Below are 16,787 nucleotides of genomic sequence, written 5' to 3'. Positions count from 1 at the left end.
ATTCAAACCAAAAAAAAAACCACCAAAACCCACCCCCCAACCCCCAAAAAACCATCCAAAAAACCTCCCACCCAACCAAAAGGAAAGAAAAAAGAAGACTAAAGGAGAATGTTGCATTTTGCACTGCAAGGACAATACTGTTTTTCAAGTGCCAGCTGGATTCCTTTCTGAATTAGGAAGTCTTTAATGTAATTGCCTGAAACACCCTAATGTAACTGCAAATTCCTTACTGAGATTGTAAGAAGGTAATTAGAAAGTAGTTTGATTTTATTTATTTAATGTGCTAAATTCACTATTCCCTCTTCCAATAAGATTATGTCCAATTAAAATGCAATTACTTCTAGATTTCCTCGAACAAATGATTGCACAAGGGAGGCTTTTTCAGGCTTGAGGAATCCTTTCTTGTCCCATTCACCCTCTTCTATCAGAGTGTGGTAGAATTTTGTTGGTTTTCTGTGGGTTTTGTTTGTTTTTGGTTTTGTTTTGTTGTTGTGGAGGTGGCTGTACGTTGCTTTTTGACGGGGTGGTTTTCTTTTTTTTCCTTTTTCCTTTTTTTTTTTCTTTTTTTCTTTTTTTAAGTTGAAGTTTTATCTGACTGGGGGTTTGGAATGAAGATAAATCTTCAAGTGGGTAACATCAGCTGGTAGAAGTAGATATTTGAGTTACCAAAGAATGTCTTTAAAGATTTAGACGATTTTCTGCAGAAATAAGTAGATGTTTCTTTCCCTCTTGAAATTTCTGTCTTCAGCCTCCCTTCTGTTCACCTTCTCGATTCCAGCATCCTTTCACAGTCTTCTAGAATTTCTTTCTATAAAGTTTCCACCAGAGAAAGCTTTTACTCTTGTTCCTGTAAGGTATGACCACAAAACTGAGGTCACCAATAATAAATGAAAAGCTATGGCAAACCAAATTAAATCTGTAAAAGCCAACAGCCAGGTCATGAAGATCTGTGAACTTTGTGGCAAGAATTGTAGTGCTTTTTCTCTCACCAGACCGTGTATCTCTTCTTCTGGAAGTCCTTCAGTTAAAGCACTAGAAGTTTGTAGTAGTTCTGTAAAATATGTGCTGACCAAATTTCACTGTTAATTTGGGATATTAGGTTCATCTTGCAAACAATACTTTTACAGACTTTTTTGTTGTATTCCATATTTTCCATTTTCAACATTCTCAAAACTATAAAGTGGTCCTTAGGGTGAAGAATGTGTTCTTCAGAAGCAACAGGATTCATACGCAGATTTGGGCTATCTATTAAAAAAAAGGAAAAAAATCCGGAGAGGAATTATTTGTATATTGGAACAAAGAATGCAATTTTCACAGGCTAACTGTAGCCAGCTGACCTTTAGCAGGATAATGCTCTACTAGGCTTGAAAACCAGGAGGGATTGTAGCAGCTGTTCCAAAGCCAGCGTTCAAATACATGAAACAACATGTTCACTGAATATGGGCACTGCCTGTCTTTTTCTTCCACGTCACTGGCCTTATGTACAGCAAGCATGAGGTTCTCTGGCAATGAAAAATATTTCTGACCCTGGAAGATGTGTCATCAAAGGCCTTAAATAGCCAAAACAGTTTGGCCTTCCTTTAGAAGACGCCTAGATAAGGCTGATTTGGAATGCCAAACATCAGAATATATCTAAGTGTAGAACAGTCTATATTGTGGATTTTTTTTTAACCTCCTTCCAAGAAATTATATTAGAAACATAACCATGTAAATTCATCATGTTTCATATTTTTTATGTGAATATAATTGACAAAGGGAAAAACAGATATCCTGATGAGACCAGTCTTCATTTGTGTGTGCACATGAATAGTCAGCTTGTGTTGGATGAGTATGGATGTGCACAGTGGACATTACTGGCATTTGTAAAATTAAGTTGTGGGAAAGCTTAGAAGAGTTGTATTCTGTTTCACATGCTCTTGCAAAACTCTTTGTGAAGCTTTCAGTGTACCTATAACTGAAGCCCCAGACATACAGCAGTTAATCTTGGCATATCTACATTTATTAAAGGAAACATCAAAGCAGCATTCATGACCTTTAAATGCTTTCACTTCCTAATAGCACGGGGAGTCCCCCTGAAAAGTTGTAGTTTCATTTACACACAAAAATGTTTTGTTTTTTGGCTTTTAGAGGAAAGTTTTATTTTGGAGAGAGTAAAATTTCTCGTTGCATGGGAATGGAATGGACTTCTTGGAAAGTTGTGGACCTAAAGGGACAGTTTCACAACTTCTTAAATTTCAAGTTGGAGAAACATGTTCTTTTGGGCTCCATTCTCTCCCTTTCTATTACTGATCAATCAACCTAAACAGGTAGAAATATGTTCTTCTCTAGGGCTCCATTCTCTCCCTTTCTATTACTGATCAATCAACCTAAACAGGTACAAATCCCAGGGAGCACTTTAGAGGCCCAAACATCTGTGACAAGTGCAGTATGAGATGATGTTTTATTGAGCTTCTCATTGCCATTTGCAGGTCAGGCATGGTTTATTACCAAATACATCTTCCTCATACAGATGTGTCAGATAGATCAGTTTATTGCCCACAGTGACTCAGTTATCAGTACTTCTGTTTCTCTGAGGAAACACTTTGACTGCTACAGTCCAGAACTGTATTTTTTCTGTCATGATTATAAAGAACAATGACTCACCTTCCACCCTTATTTGATTTAGACAATTAGATCTCTCTCCTAATTGTCAAGTTTCATTTCAGTTCCTCTGCTTCAGTAAAGATCACATTTATTAATTGTTCTATTCATGATTTGGATGCTGTAGAGCAATACTTGTTCCAAGACAATAATTGCCTTATGTTGAAATATTAGTGCTATATGATTTTAATAATTTACACACATAAAAAGTAGTAAGTGTTTTTATAATGAGGAAAGAAGAAGTATTGAGAAACATATGTAACAGTTCCTATATTTTTGGTATATCATCTGAATCTACATCTTTTGAAAAGGATACCAATGTAAACTTGAATCCTTGCGAGCACTGTCTTTTCTTATTCCTTCTTTTGCAATTTTTGTGATGGAGATGATTACTATAATATCCCATAAGAAGTTTAATAACTGAGCTTCCTATACAACTATAACAACTATTAGGCTATGTCAGATTAATCTTCTTGAAGTAAGTTAAAAAAAATCCCCCAGTTAAAAGAACTTTTATAGAAAACAAAGCAAAGAAGTAGTCAGTAGCCTTGTCCAATAAATAGAACCAAGAAACACATTTGCTCAAAATATGGAATTCAGATCCATGATGCATAAAGGGCATGTGAAAGTTTAGAGTATGTTTTAATTTATGCATGCTTGAGGTCTGAGATTAAATTATCCAGAAAAGATGTCTCTCAGGTTATCCAGCCCTGTTAATATTCCAATAAGAGAATTATTTAATCTGATAACATTTAAAAACTTTTGAAAGATAAAGTGGCTGCCTCTCTTGTTATTAGCTTGTAGCCCAAAAGAACAGTTCGTAACCCAAAAGATTACAGTAATAACCACTTTCAAGTACTGTAAGTTAATGAATAACTCAAACATAAATGCACTATGATGAAAACAATTGAGGTTGCTAAGAGACAAAAATACCGTGAAAAGTAAATCACTACTTTTAACATCAGTTTATTCAAGCAATGAAGTCATATGTATTCTTGTATCACTATCTCATATATGCATATCCAAGTCTGAGATTACACCCTGAGAATTTACAATTCATGTGCATATATTCATAATAACAGTGTTCTTTCACAAAAGCATTTCACAGCTTGAGAAAAGACCAGGGTTTCAGTAATAGGAATTCATGTTCTCCATAGATCCCCAGTATATATCTCTGATTATGCATCAAAATGGCGGACACTTTAACTCCAATGAAAAAGTTAATAGGTCCCTGTGCCTTATGCCTGAGAAGTAATTGTCAGTTATACAACACTATTTTTTCCCAAACACGGAAACATTTCCTTTCAGTCTGTAACACTGCTATGACACAGAACCATGTTTGGAAGGATGTAAATGAAACTAAGTCCTAGTGAAAAACAATTGATGAATTAAAAAAAAAATCATCATTTTTTGGGTAACATGTACATGTATTAAAGATCATTAACCATCTAGGAGAAGAAAACTGCCACGGTATTTTCATTTAACTTTCATGTGAATTCCTGGGTGCTAAGCATTGACATGGAAAATCATTGCTACTGTAACTTCAGGCAGAGGCCAGTTCAGATGCTTCTAAATCAAAGGGGCTGCTACTGAGCATACCTTGGTGCTCTTCCACAGCCCCTAATGTTTATGGTTTCTGAGCATCTCACAGTGTTTAATGCACTGTCTCTCACAGGTGCTCTCCTTTAGGAGAAGGGGAAATAGTAGGACATTTGATTTTTCTGGTGCTTCTACAATCAGATATTTGGGTGCCTCACTGCTGCACTCAAAAATGCCCTGTCCCTGCCAATATGCTTGATGTCTCCACGAAATGCCTGGGAAAGAAGAGTGATGTCCCAAAGCAGGGAGTGCCCAAAGATGAGAGCAGCTAAAGCAGAGCAGTGGCTGGGAAGCCAGCTAAGGTCAGCCTGTGGAGAAACACTGAAAACACTATATATGATAAATACTATTTCTCTCCAGGGCTGAGATGCCTCATGCAGGGTAGCAGATAAGTGCTTCTCTCCACTTGAGACTCTCACCTCCGAGTCCTACAGCAGGGATGGCATCTCTTCTTTCTTTCTAAAGCAGAAGGAGGGATAGCTTTTCTCTTTTAAAACTGAATCTTTAATCTTATGCTGCTGTTTTTGAGCAGTGTCTTAGCACTTGCTCAGAATGTGGCATCCTCACATTTAATTCCCTCTTGCACCCAAGTGAATTCAGGCCTCTTTTTTCCCTGAAAACATCCTAGCTTTAAGTTATTCTTGGGTTATGACATTCTCCACCTCTCTGGGTCTTGTACTTGCTGAGCAGCAATTCCCAATGGGAGACAGAGTAAGTTTCAGCTTCTGCCCTGCTCTGTGGGGTGTGAGGAGTGGAACTGCAGCTGCTCCATAGCTCAGATCCTACAGAATTAAATGGCAGAAGGAGCAGGCCCTATAATTCTATAAACTGCAATTCACCTACACAATTTTTCAGCTTTGGTTTATCGCTAATTACAATCCTCCACAAGCTGAATTATACGTCATTATAGGTCATTATATTTTACCAAGCAGCAGAATTTTCCATGAGTGACAGTTTTGAACACCTTTGTGTGGTGTGGTTCTGATCACAGCGTCCCACACAGCCTGGCCATGTGAAGTGCAGGAAAATTGGCTATAACAGAGCCAGGAGATAATTTTAGACTTTGACTTGTGTGCATGGGCTGGGACCTCAGAGCCCCTTTGCAGTAAATGCAGCCTTTGGAGAGTAATTGAGAACAGCCTTGCTGGGAGCCTCCTCCACTCCCACATGGGCTCCCTCCTTAGGCACAAAGTTAAATGCCTCAAGTAAGGAGGGTGAGTGTTGCCATTTTCATTAAGCTTATTAGAAATGACAAAAAGGCCAAATCATCATGTGCTGATGCCCTAGCAACCTTTTAATGTAGTGCCCTTGCTGTAGCAGCAGAGAATTTAATCCCATAAGATTCCTCCCACTGTTTGACAAGAGAAAGGTTAGGAATAGATGAGAACAAATATCTTGAGATAACAAAATCTTTAGGATTTTGCAATGGATTATTCCTCAAATAGTGAACAGCTACATGGAAAGCCTGAAGTTAAATATTTCAAATCTCCATTTTGATGGTGGAAATTAACCCCTTCATGAAAAGCACAACCCAGGATTCACTTTGTCTCAGCCACAGGACTCACCACTCCAGCAGCAACTTGTCTGCTTTTTGAGACACAAGGTGTGTTCATGAAGTGTTGAGTGGCTGATGATGCCACTCATGGTTGCAGGTTTATTAAATTCTCTCAGTAACTCACTCAAGAGTTGGGATGTTTCAACTACAGTCACTTGAAATGGCTGTAGTTAAAGGAGAACACAAACCACTTTTTAATTGTACAGTTTTGTTTTAGTAAAACTGAATGCAAAAAGACATGAATCTTTACTGAGGCTTTAGAATGGAGTTTTTGAAACTTGGTGTATAGTAATGCTACAAGGCAACTTGAGCTGACACTGAATATGTTAGTGGAAAACTGGAAGCTATGTGCCCATCCTGACAGTCTCCTCAGACCCAGAACTAATTCAACTTAGCTCGACTGATGAGTAGGAGATTTTCTTATGGAAAGCTCAAATGGGATTTGAGTTACTCATTCATATTGGTCTCCTAAAAGATCTTGTCATTTGTGGGACACTTATGCTATGCAGTTTCTGTTCAAGATGCTATAGTTTATGTTCTAGCATCAAGATTTCTGGTTGTTCTTCAGCCAACTTTTTGAAATAGATCTGTGGAAATGCAGAGGTTTGTTCAGAATATCTTATCTGAGATGCTGTAACACTTCTTTAGTTTATAGCAGCAATTTTAGTAAATATTCTTGCTTTGAGGAGAGCAAGGCTACAGCAAATACGCAACCAGTATAGGAAAAGCATGCATAGGAAAGAAATAAATTCTTTTGTTAAAGAGTCTATTGTTAAATCTATTGTTAAAATGGATAAAAAGCATGTAATATTTTTCCTCACATGGAATTAGAAGACATTAAATTAGCGAGTGCACAAGGAAGAATAATTACCATTGTAATATATTCACAATTGCTTTGGCAAAACATTTGCATGACTTCCAGTTTCATTTGACTTTAAAATATTACAGTTGTCTCATGCTCACAATTGGACTTATACCTCTGGTTGTTTACATTTGAACAAGAAAATCCAGACACATGTTGAAACTGCTGTAAATGTTCAGTGGTGTCCAGACTGGCAGATCCTGTAAAGCAGACTTGTGGCTCAGCTCTGAAGAATTGCAGGCAGAAATGAAAATAATTTAACTTGATTTTCCTAACAATCAGGAGAGCATTAATTATTAAATTATTAATAATCATCTAGACCTGTTGTCATATTATTCTGTTTCAGGCCTGAAGTATTTTTTTCTCTGTGCAACTACTTCCTTAGGTCTGTGGCAGAATGTTTTAATGAAGTATCCCTGCCAGAGGCACAAAGTGGGCATTCCCAGATCTCTCAGCTCAGCTCACCCTCTGTGGTAGGGTGGGGTTTACCATACTCTCTGTAGAACAGGGCAACTTCTTCAAATAAATAGAATACAAATCATGTGCTCTTGGAAGAATGAAACATATCTGTTTAATCTGAAATTAAGTTTCCCTGAGTTTTAAAATAGTGTTAAAATATTTCTACTTAATTCCAACTTTATTTCAGTTGTTGGGGTTTTTTTTGTTTGTTTCTCTCCTTTTCTTTTGGCCATGAGCTAAAGAAACATTATTCATACATTCATACAATACATACATATTTGTACATTTTATAATGAACATACAAACACTGAGGATAAAGTCTTCTGTGTCTAATTCTTTCTAAACATTATATGATACTCTGTTTATAGAATCCAGGTCAAGTAAAATAATCCAGAATTTGGATATTACATTCCCAGGATAAATTATTACAAATATCTCTGGGTTTGCAGGTGGAATTCCTGAAATCCCTGGAAATTAAGACACTCACTCTGGGCCACACAAATAGCCCAAATGGGACTGCATTATTTTTCTGAGGATTGAGCACAGAGTCATTTGTGTTTCCTTTGCTGTAGGAAGACTAATTACAGAAATTTATTCAGGTAAAACTTCAAGTGCACTTTATCAAATTTGTTTTTCTGAGGTATGGCTCTGGGCAATCAGCCAAAGCAAACAGCAAACAGAAATTGATTTACTAATTTACTAACTAATAATGTCCTTCCTATTTTTTATATTATAAATCTTCCTTATTTTATGGTACTCTGCAACGTCATGATTTAGATAGGAGCACATGCTTAGTTAGTTTGGTTCATAAAGTGCACAAAGCAACAGCATTTCATCTTAGTCTGGAAAAAGATGGTTTATTATCTAGGTTTTCAAGCAAACAGAGGCTGCTGATGGATAGAAGCAGCCTCATACATTTCTCTATTCTTGTTAATTTTATCTTTCACTGTAGAATTTCCATAATCAACAGTTTGATTTATGTATCTCAGTTGCTGTTCTTTTCCTTTACAGGCAAAAACTATGTTTAAAGACTCTGTTCACTTCATGTGTATTATGGCCTGCACAGTTCTATCTGTGGAATATGTTTTAAATTGTCAGATGAAAAACATTTAACAAAGTACTAGAAAAACAAATTCTAGTATAATGAAGTCTGTCAGCTTGTGAAACTTCTCATTTGGGTAAGGTTTTTATAAGAAGAGAATATCACATTCAGATTTTCAAAAATACCACATGATTAACTGAAATATAAGCGCAGCCTGTAACTCCTCCAAGGCACCATGCAACCAGAAGGATGAGGAGTTGGTCTGCCAGGGACATTCCTACTTTGTCATGGGTAAGTCACAGCACTTTGCTCTTTCTCCATTCTTGGTTATAGACAGTAGATAATCTGGACCTCATAAATACTTGACATACTTAGTAATATTTTCTTGTTATCCTCTCTTCAAAGAGGATATTGAGTAGAACACATATAGCGTCAGATGAATTTTTCATATTAATTTTTCTTTTAAAACAATTAATGCTTTTTCAAATTTTATTATTTTTTTTCATAGGAATAACTGCAATGTTGCACATGAAAGTTTTACTATGACCTTACCAGAAATCTTTTCTCCCCCTAAATGCCAAAGACAAGCCAAAAGCAGATTTGTATGGTTTGCATATTTTGCATCTTGGAATTTACAACCCTATCTGCAAGTCTCACCTAATCTTGAAGGATGATTTGCTTGTGTAAAATAACATTAAAATTAGTAACCATTTATGAAGAATAAATTTATGATCTTTTTCCTCAATAAAAGATTTTCAGAACATCAAAAATGCTCACCCACGTCGCAGAACTATAAACATTTGAAATGTAGCAGATCTGCAAAAACGCACAGAGAATGAAAGAGTTTCAAGAAATCTGCTGAAAAATGTTCTGAGGCACTGAATGCTTCATCAATTGGGAAAATGAGGAAGGATAACGAATAGTTAGTTAAATCAGACTTTTGTATAATCTTGTCATCAGAAAGCCGGATTGTTGCATAAAATCAGTGGCAACAAATGTGTTCTTATCACTCAGTGCTTGAATGGATGGGAGTCGTGTTGGTGCATCATTCACAGGTCTGTGTGATGAAAAATATTGAGCTGCTGAGCTGCTGCCTCAGCCAAGTAAGGGAGATCTCTGATTCTGCTCCTGTAAAGATCCTGTGCAGCCCTTCTTGCTAGTGGCTGATGTGGGGGAGATGGTAAGGAAGCATTAAGGTATATACCACTAGAACACAAATTACTCCTTCTTTGAAAAGTAGTTTTACACCCCATAGTGGATATCCAGCCAGGGAAAAATTGCTATTATCTGTATTTTGTCGGGATTCACTTCATCCAGCTTCAACTATCTGATTTGTGCACGTTGCTTAATGTCAACAACAGAATCAAGATAGGAGAGGAAAAGAACCATGAAAAGACACTGGAACAGAGCAGTCATAACCACTGTGTGCCTGACTGCTGCTCCTAGGACATCCAAAGGAGAAAGCATACATACTTTAATGAAGTTTTAGTATGCACTATTGGAAGGTTCTTTCTTAGCAAAACAAACATTTAAAATTCCTTTAATGAAACATAAATGTACAGTGTCCTACTAAGCACCAAGGAATTGATAGGAGTTAGCTAAGTCTGCAAAGACACTCATATAAATGCATGGACAAAGCTCAGAGGTTCCCTTCAGTCTCTTCACACTCAGAACTGAGAAATCTCTGAAGTATCTTGTGTTTGAAGACCTGGTTTCAGTGCTGTTAAGCATACAGAGCACCCAGAGCACAGCATTCAAATTACCTTCTGTGTGACAGGAAAAGGACATTGCTGTACAGAAGAACTTTCTCAACATGCTTGTGGATTAAAAAAGGCAATGATCTAGAAGTATTTTAGAGGTGGCAATGTTGTATGTGTAGTTGTATGTGTAGGAGAGTCCTTCCCAAGGAAACCATCTCATCTACTGAGCAAAGGTATTATGGATTTGAGAAACTGTAATGACATCAGATCTCTGCTCTTGAGTTTGAATTTATTTTTAATGACACCTACTGCCATTTTGAAGACTACAAAAGGATAAAAAAAATGTAATTCAGACTAAGGTGGTCACCTCTCCTGAAAGGGGTATTGCTGTAGATTTTATTGAAGAAGTTCTTTCGCTAAGATTTTGGACAGATATTTACTTTGCAACCAAGTCCTAGTGCATATTGTTTTCTGCAAAGTGCTCATTGCTTCTTCATTTCTAGTAGAGACTCCTACACTCTTCTGAAAAAGGCAGGATGAGGGAGAAGGATGTGTGCAGACCTTGCATCATTGCTTCAAGAATACAGGATATTTGCAATCTGCAGCTCCCTAGTTTACTGACTACGAGTCAATTGTCACACTTTACACAAGACATTTGTCATATTTGCTTTTCTTTCAGAGGATACTGTAATGCTTCTCGAGAAAATGCACCAATCTTTGCTCCTATTATGACTGTTATTATGACTTTGTGTTATTAATTTTCACACTGGTCTGGTGTTATTTAATCTTTATACCTGGTTTTATATTTTTCAAATCCTGTTCACATGCACTCACACCTTTTGACTACATGGATAAGATGGGTTGACATTTTGATAGATCACTATATTTCTATTATTTCTTTCCTATCTTCAGAAATCAGTTTCTTCTCTCAGCAGCATTGTGCGATTCTGATAATGTGTGGTGGACTCACTCTGGCCTCAGCTAAGCCCTCCCCAGCTGCTCACTGACTCTTCATCTCTAACTGGAGAAGAGAGAGAGAGTAGGAAGAGCAAAAGAAAAATATCTCATGGTTCAAGAAAATGAGAGTTTAGTAAGTGATAAAAAGGCAAACAAACAAAACCTGAGTGATGTAGGCATCAAGGTGACCAGTAGTAGAGCAATGACCTATGAGTCTCCAAGCAACGGCTGCCTCCCACAAAGCCCCCTCTCCTCAGGTTTATTGCTGAACATGTTACATAGCATAGGGAATATCCCTTTGGGAAGCTGCAGTCTGTTGTCCCAACTGTCTCCCCTTCCATCTTCTTGCCCACCTCCAGCATCCCAGCTGCTGGGACTGAATGGGAAAAAAAGGGAAGTCTTGATGCTGTGCAAGCACTGCTCAACAATACCCAAAACCCTGGTGTGCTATCAACAGTGTTTTAATCACAAGTCCAAAACACAGCACCATTCAGGCTGATAAGAAAAATCTAAGTCCATCATTAACAGCCAAACCCAGTACACTCTGTTAGTATTGTCCAATTATAGTATGAATATCTGAAAGAAAGCAACCAGAACATACCCTGTGAGATATTTCAGCACCACCCCCCACCATATATGAGCGAAACAGAAAAAAAGTAGTTAGTGCAGAGTTATACTTCAAAAAAAATTATTTTGCATCCAAAACATTGAAGTTAATTGCTGGTTTAGTCCTCTTTCATCAGCTAGACATTAGCTAATTTATTTATTTTGAAGATGGATGTTGTGAATCAGGATTGTTCAGTTGTGGAAATCTAGTGAAAATCTAGTCCACACTGAAATTGCTTACTATCCTGCCTGGGGATGGACTGAAGAGAAATTCAGATTTCTAGATTGGAGAGGTGAATCAATTTCTAGTCAACCTTTGTACAGGCATCTGAAACAGTACACACAAAAATTTTGGTGACATCTATGTTCTGAACAACAAATCTCTTAAGACATGCTCAGCAGCACCCTGCACATATAGACCTCTAAAGTCTATTGCCTTCTATTACTTGTAAGAGACCAACCCAGGACTTTTAAAACTATTTCAACCCTCTCAAAACCCCATCCAATGGTGCTGACTGCTGCTCATTGTGCTGTATTTGAACGTAACTCAGCTTGAGAAAGGCCAGCTGTGTCCTGGGCTGCATCCAAAGCAGCGTGGGCAGCAGAGCCAGGGAGGGGATTCTGCCCCTCTGCTCTGCTCTGCTGAGACCCCACCTGCAGTGCTGCATCAGCTCTGGGGGCCCAGCACAGGGAGCACAGGGACCTGCTGGAAAGAGCCCAGAGGAGGGGCACAAAAATGATCAGAGGGATGGAGAACCTCTCCTGTGAGGAAAGGCTGAGAGAGTTGGGGTTGTTCAGCTTGGAACCTTCTTATCCATAGAGGTCTTAAACCATTCTATGATTTTTGTTAACATATTAGACTCGGGGAGAACGGTTAGTCATAATCCCAAAGATAAATCTGAAAGAGTCTATGTGCCTTTAGAAACAACCTTTAGAAAGACAAGATTTTAAAATTCTAATTACACAGTATTATTGTGAAATGTTATGGGATTTTATAAACCATTCACCTTGCAATCTCAAACAACCTAACTGGAAAAGTTATTTTTTCTCTAAATCAGATGTTTGGTTAGTGAAAATCACACACAGGGTATCAGATGAGCCATGTTTTTGCTGTAAAAAAGCTGGCTACTGAATACACTGATACCTATCTGTTAGAAAATTTTGAAGAGTAATAGTCTAAGTCTCATATGTTCCTGCTATTCATTCATAGGTAGGAACCCAGAAGAGGAACAAATGAAACATACAATTTTGTTGAGATGAATGTCCTAAGAGTTTTCCCTCTACCTCTGGGGTGAGATGGAGGGAAAGTGGTAGCTCAACTTTTCTGAGCTTTTTTGCTCTGATTCTGTGAGGGGATCAAGAATGAGGAATTGTCTCCCGGCTCTCTGTAGATTAACGACTTCAAAATACCCAGAGCTCTGGATTTTTGGTGGACCTAGATATCCCCACAAGTGTATGCAGAGGTCAGAATGAAGCAACGATAAAAATTCTGGCTTGTTATTCCTTTTTTCTTTCAGATCTTATTCATATAGGAGATTCCTGCTGTGCAGTGATCTGAATGTGAAAAAGAGCAGAATATGAACCACAGAATCAGATTCAATATTTCACCATTTTAGTTAGATCAGTTCTGACAAATATGGATCTAATATGCTTGTAGTCTCATTTCCCAAAGCTAAATTTGTGCTATTCTTCAACACTAAGAAGATGAAAGAGATGCTGATGAGTTGATTGGTAAATGAGTTAATTTTGAATGGCTTTGGCCTGATTATTTAGTTTTGTTTTAAGAGCATTTGTTTTTAGTTGGAAAACACACAGAAATTAATTGCTAACCAGAGTAGGTCTCCTGAATTTAGCTGTTCTAATTTTAAGCAAGCAGTTTTATTCAGATATTGTAATTGCTTGCTTAAAGAAGGACTTGAATACACACATATGGACTGGACTGCACTGCACAAGCAAAGTGCTTGTGTGCAACAGCCTGAATGGCTTTGAAGGGATAATTCAATAAAACTTTCAGGCAGGGTCACAACCTCCTTTGGGCATCAGCCTGCTCTGGCATGGCCTCCTCCATGGCCTGCAGTTCTGTTCTTCATTCTACTTCTCACCTGTAATGAAATTTCAAAACAAAAAATCTCCTGTGTCTTCATTTACCCATCATTCATTCATCTCTCATAGTTCAAAGATTCATTAATTAATTGAGGTTCATGTAAAATTCAAAGTCCTTAGCTAAAGTAATGTGTAAGTGTTGACATGACACGATAGAAAAAATACGTGTTGAACCCTATAGAAGCTGTTGAGGGAGTTCAGTGGTAGTGCCTTCTATCAGATATCAAAAAAACAAGTGTAGGGCTGTGGCTAGTTGTATTATTTATAGTGTCTGAGAATGAGACTGTAAAGTATAAAAACATGGATTAAAATCAAACGAATAATTGTACGTGATAAAAGTTAAACATAGCTGCACACTAGATTTGACTTTTTTTAATACAAGAGATCTCTGAAATGCTAATAACCCTAAATTAATTATTTAACACAGATTGTTGAATTATTCAGGTTTAAAAATACAAAGCTATACACAATAAAACTTGTGTGTCATACAGGAGGTACTAAATCCTCTGGGACAAACTCTGAGATCTTTGCCCAGCCTTTGTTCATCCCAGACTCTTACAGGAAACTTCTAGTGGAAACTTTGTTGAGGGAGGGCCATGTTGGAGAATTCTGTGAGGATTTTGCAGTAGCTGAAGATGGTTCAGGCAAAAATCAACATCTTCTGTTTAGTGCTTGATGGTTAAGAGAGGAGTAAAAAGTTTTTAAAACTTCTCAGATCTAAGGATTTGCCTGGGCAATGAAAGTTTGGCCAGGCCATTTTTCTAATACCCTAGGGTAATTAGGAATTAAGGGTTTAATATGACAGCTTTAATATGCATGTGTAAACTGTGGTGCAGCACTCAGTCAATATGAAAAAACCACTGGAACAGACTCATAAAGAAGGAGAGCATAATAACTGCTTAATACTTCTGATATCTTCAGAAACAGATTGCATAATAGTGACTTACTGTTAATTGATAATTAATTTAGGACTTAGATTGCCTTATTTAAATTCAATACGTTATGAACTGCTGGATGGGCTCTGTCTCTCCTATACACCAGTAGAAACATCCAAAAGCCTAGTAAAAACATATTACCTCAAAAACTGCAACATGAAATGCAAGTAAGGAGCAGTAGAAGAGGAGAGGACCAGTGACTACAGTGGCACTGAAACACCTTGCTGAAGTATGTATATGCCACAGTGGAATTATGGGATCACAGCAACACAACAAGGTTTAGAATCACAGAATGGTTAAGTTTGGAAAAGACCTTTGAGATCAAGTCCAACCATCAACTCAGCACCACCACTACACTCACCATTAAATGAGGTCCTCCAGTGCCTTAGGCTGGTAGGTTGGGGTTAGCTGTGCAGCATCCCAGCTGTGGCACAAGAGCATTGATGGCACCAGCAAGTGTTAATCAAAGATATTTCTGCACTGCCAGTTCCCCAGAAAGTAGTTCTGGATGAAGTTATTATAGGTTTTGTTTGTTTGTTTGTTTGTTTGTTTTTGTTTTTTCCTTAATCAGAATGAAAGTCAAGAGTGTAGGAAAAAAAAATTACTAGTTTTGTTAAAAGTAGATTTTGGGACCTATGAATTGACGACTACCCAGCTGTCAGAGATATATATTACATTGTGTAGTATTTTTTATATTTCCCTCTTGTATCCTATGCAATGTAGCCATATCTCTGTGTTTGGGAATTTAATCTCTGTCCTTGAGCAGCTGCTGCCTGTTCTCACCAGGACAGCGCTGGATGTTGCTTGAAATATGATTTTAAACAAAACTGTATAATTGTGTTTATTACAGACAAACTATATAGATTTTCTGAATCTGTTATGACTGATTATCAAAAGGCCAAGTTTAAGACTTCTCAATTCCACAGCTGGAGATTCAGCTCTTCTGATTTAAATCTGACAAAAGATCATCTCAATTCCTCTCAGTTGCAAGATATGATTTTGAAGAAGTATTCTTACTTTGAAAGCAACACTTCATAATTGAGTGGAATTTAGTGGTAATTTTAGCCTACCTAGAGTCCTGTTGAAAGAAGAGGATACAGGCATAGGGAACTTCCCAGAACTACTGTGTCTAAACTGAGGGGTCTACTGCGTTTTTTCCCCCATTATAATTGGAACCAATTCCTATTTTTCTTGAAGTCAAAATTAATTTTAACATTAAAGCCTGAAGATTATTTTAAGCATTGCTCCCAAGAGGTATGTGAGGTGGATTATTATTTTCACTTCTGTCTTTGCAACTCAGAGTACTAGAAGCTTTTTTCACTGAGAACCCTCATGCAAGTAACATGGTCCCAAGAGCTGATAAGTGAATAAGGAGAGCAGATTCTTTGACTCAAGATTCCAAAGAGCTATTTACAATATACAACACTTAGAGATGAGCAACAGCAGTCTTGTAGTTCTGAAATAGTTCCATGGGAGTTTCGTCCAAGAATTTATTAAATAAATCAGTTAAGTCACAACAACTTATTTTCTCCAATGAAAACAAACTTCTGAAATAAGCCGTTGCCTAAAAAATCCTCTTTAGAATGCTACTCTGGGCTCAGAATACTTAGCACTTCTTAGAAATGCCAGTGTTTCAGAAAAGACACAACTAAGAGGACAGAAACTGAGGATTCATATTTGCAGATTTCTTACCTCCAGTCTCACAACTCACATGTTAATTTCCAGTGGAACACCATACACTTTCAGAAAAAGTATTGTAGCTAAAGTGACTTACTAATATTTATCCACTGAAGGTACCTTAGCACAGAAAGTGGCAACTAATTATTATTATGGGATTTGGAGAGCAATTCCAAAAAACTTCAGTCCTGCAAAGATCATGAATTTAGGTCTAAAAATGTAAGTAGTGCTACCACAGAGAACAAGGATGCCCGCTGTCCTGGTTACAGACAGGACAGGGATAATTTTGGCAGCAGGGGCATGGCCAGGACCCAGAGGTTGTGTGATGCCACCTCCCATCCTCCAGGGATGAGATAAGGGCTCCCTTACAGGTCAGTGTAGGAGGACGGTGGAGGGAGGAGTCAGGTATTCTCTGGGGCTTTTCGTATGAATTTTTTGCCTCCCTATTGTACCCTCTGTCATTAATACTGCTGCTGTTACTGTTGGTTTTCTTGTCTCATTGCCATTTCTAGTAAATTGTTTTTGTCTCAGCCCATGATCTTTGCCTTTTGTGCTCTCCAGTTCTCCTCTCCAGCCGACCATAAGGAAGGGGTGGGATGGAGTGAATGAGCAGTGCATGGCTTGGAGTGGTCTCAATGGGAGCACTGAATTG

At 37.7% G+C, this 16,787-nt stretch overlaps 1 long non-coding RNA gene across 1 annotated transcript in view; it reads right to left on the bottom strand.

Annotated features, from left to right (window-relative positions):
* Positions 1-281: 281 nt before the first annotated feature.
* LOC148224751 (uncharacterized) overlaps positions 282-16,787 on the bottom strand; it is a 30,252-nt gene continuing 13,746 nt past the window's right edge. Inside the window, exon 2 of the long non-coding RNA XR_015801329.1 lies at positions 282-1,245. This is a non-coding gene — a long non-coding RNA (uncharacterized LOC148224751). The remainder of the gene's footprint in view (positions 1,246-16,787) is intronic.

Source organism: Sturnus vulgaris, chromosome 2 (genome assembly GCF_052056855.1).
Source record: "Sturnus vulgaris isolate bStuVul1 chromosome 2, bStuVul1.hap1, whole genome shotgun sequence".
Classification (NCBI taxonomy): Eukaryota; Metazoa; Chordata; class Aves; order Passeriformes; family Sturnidae; genus Sturnus; species Sturnus vulgaris.
This window is presented reverse-complemented; position numbering and strand designations above follow the sequence as displayed.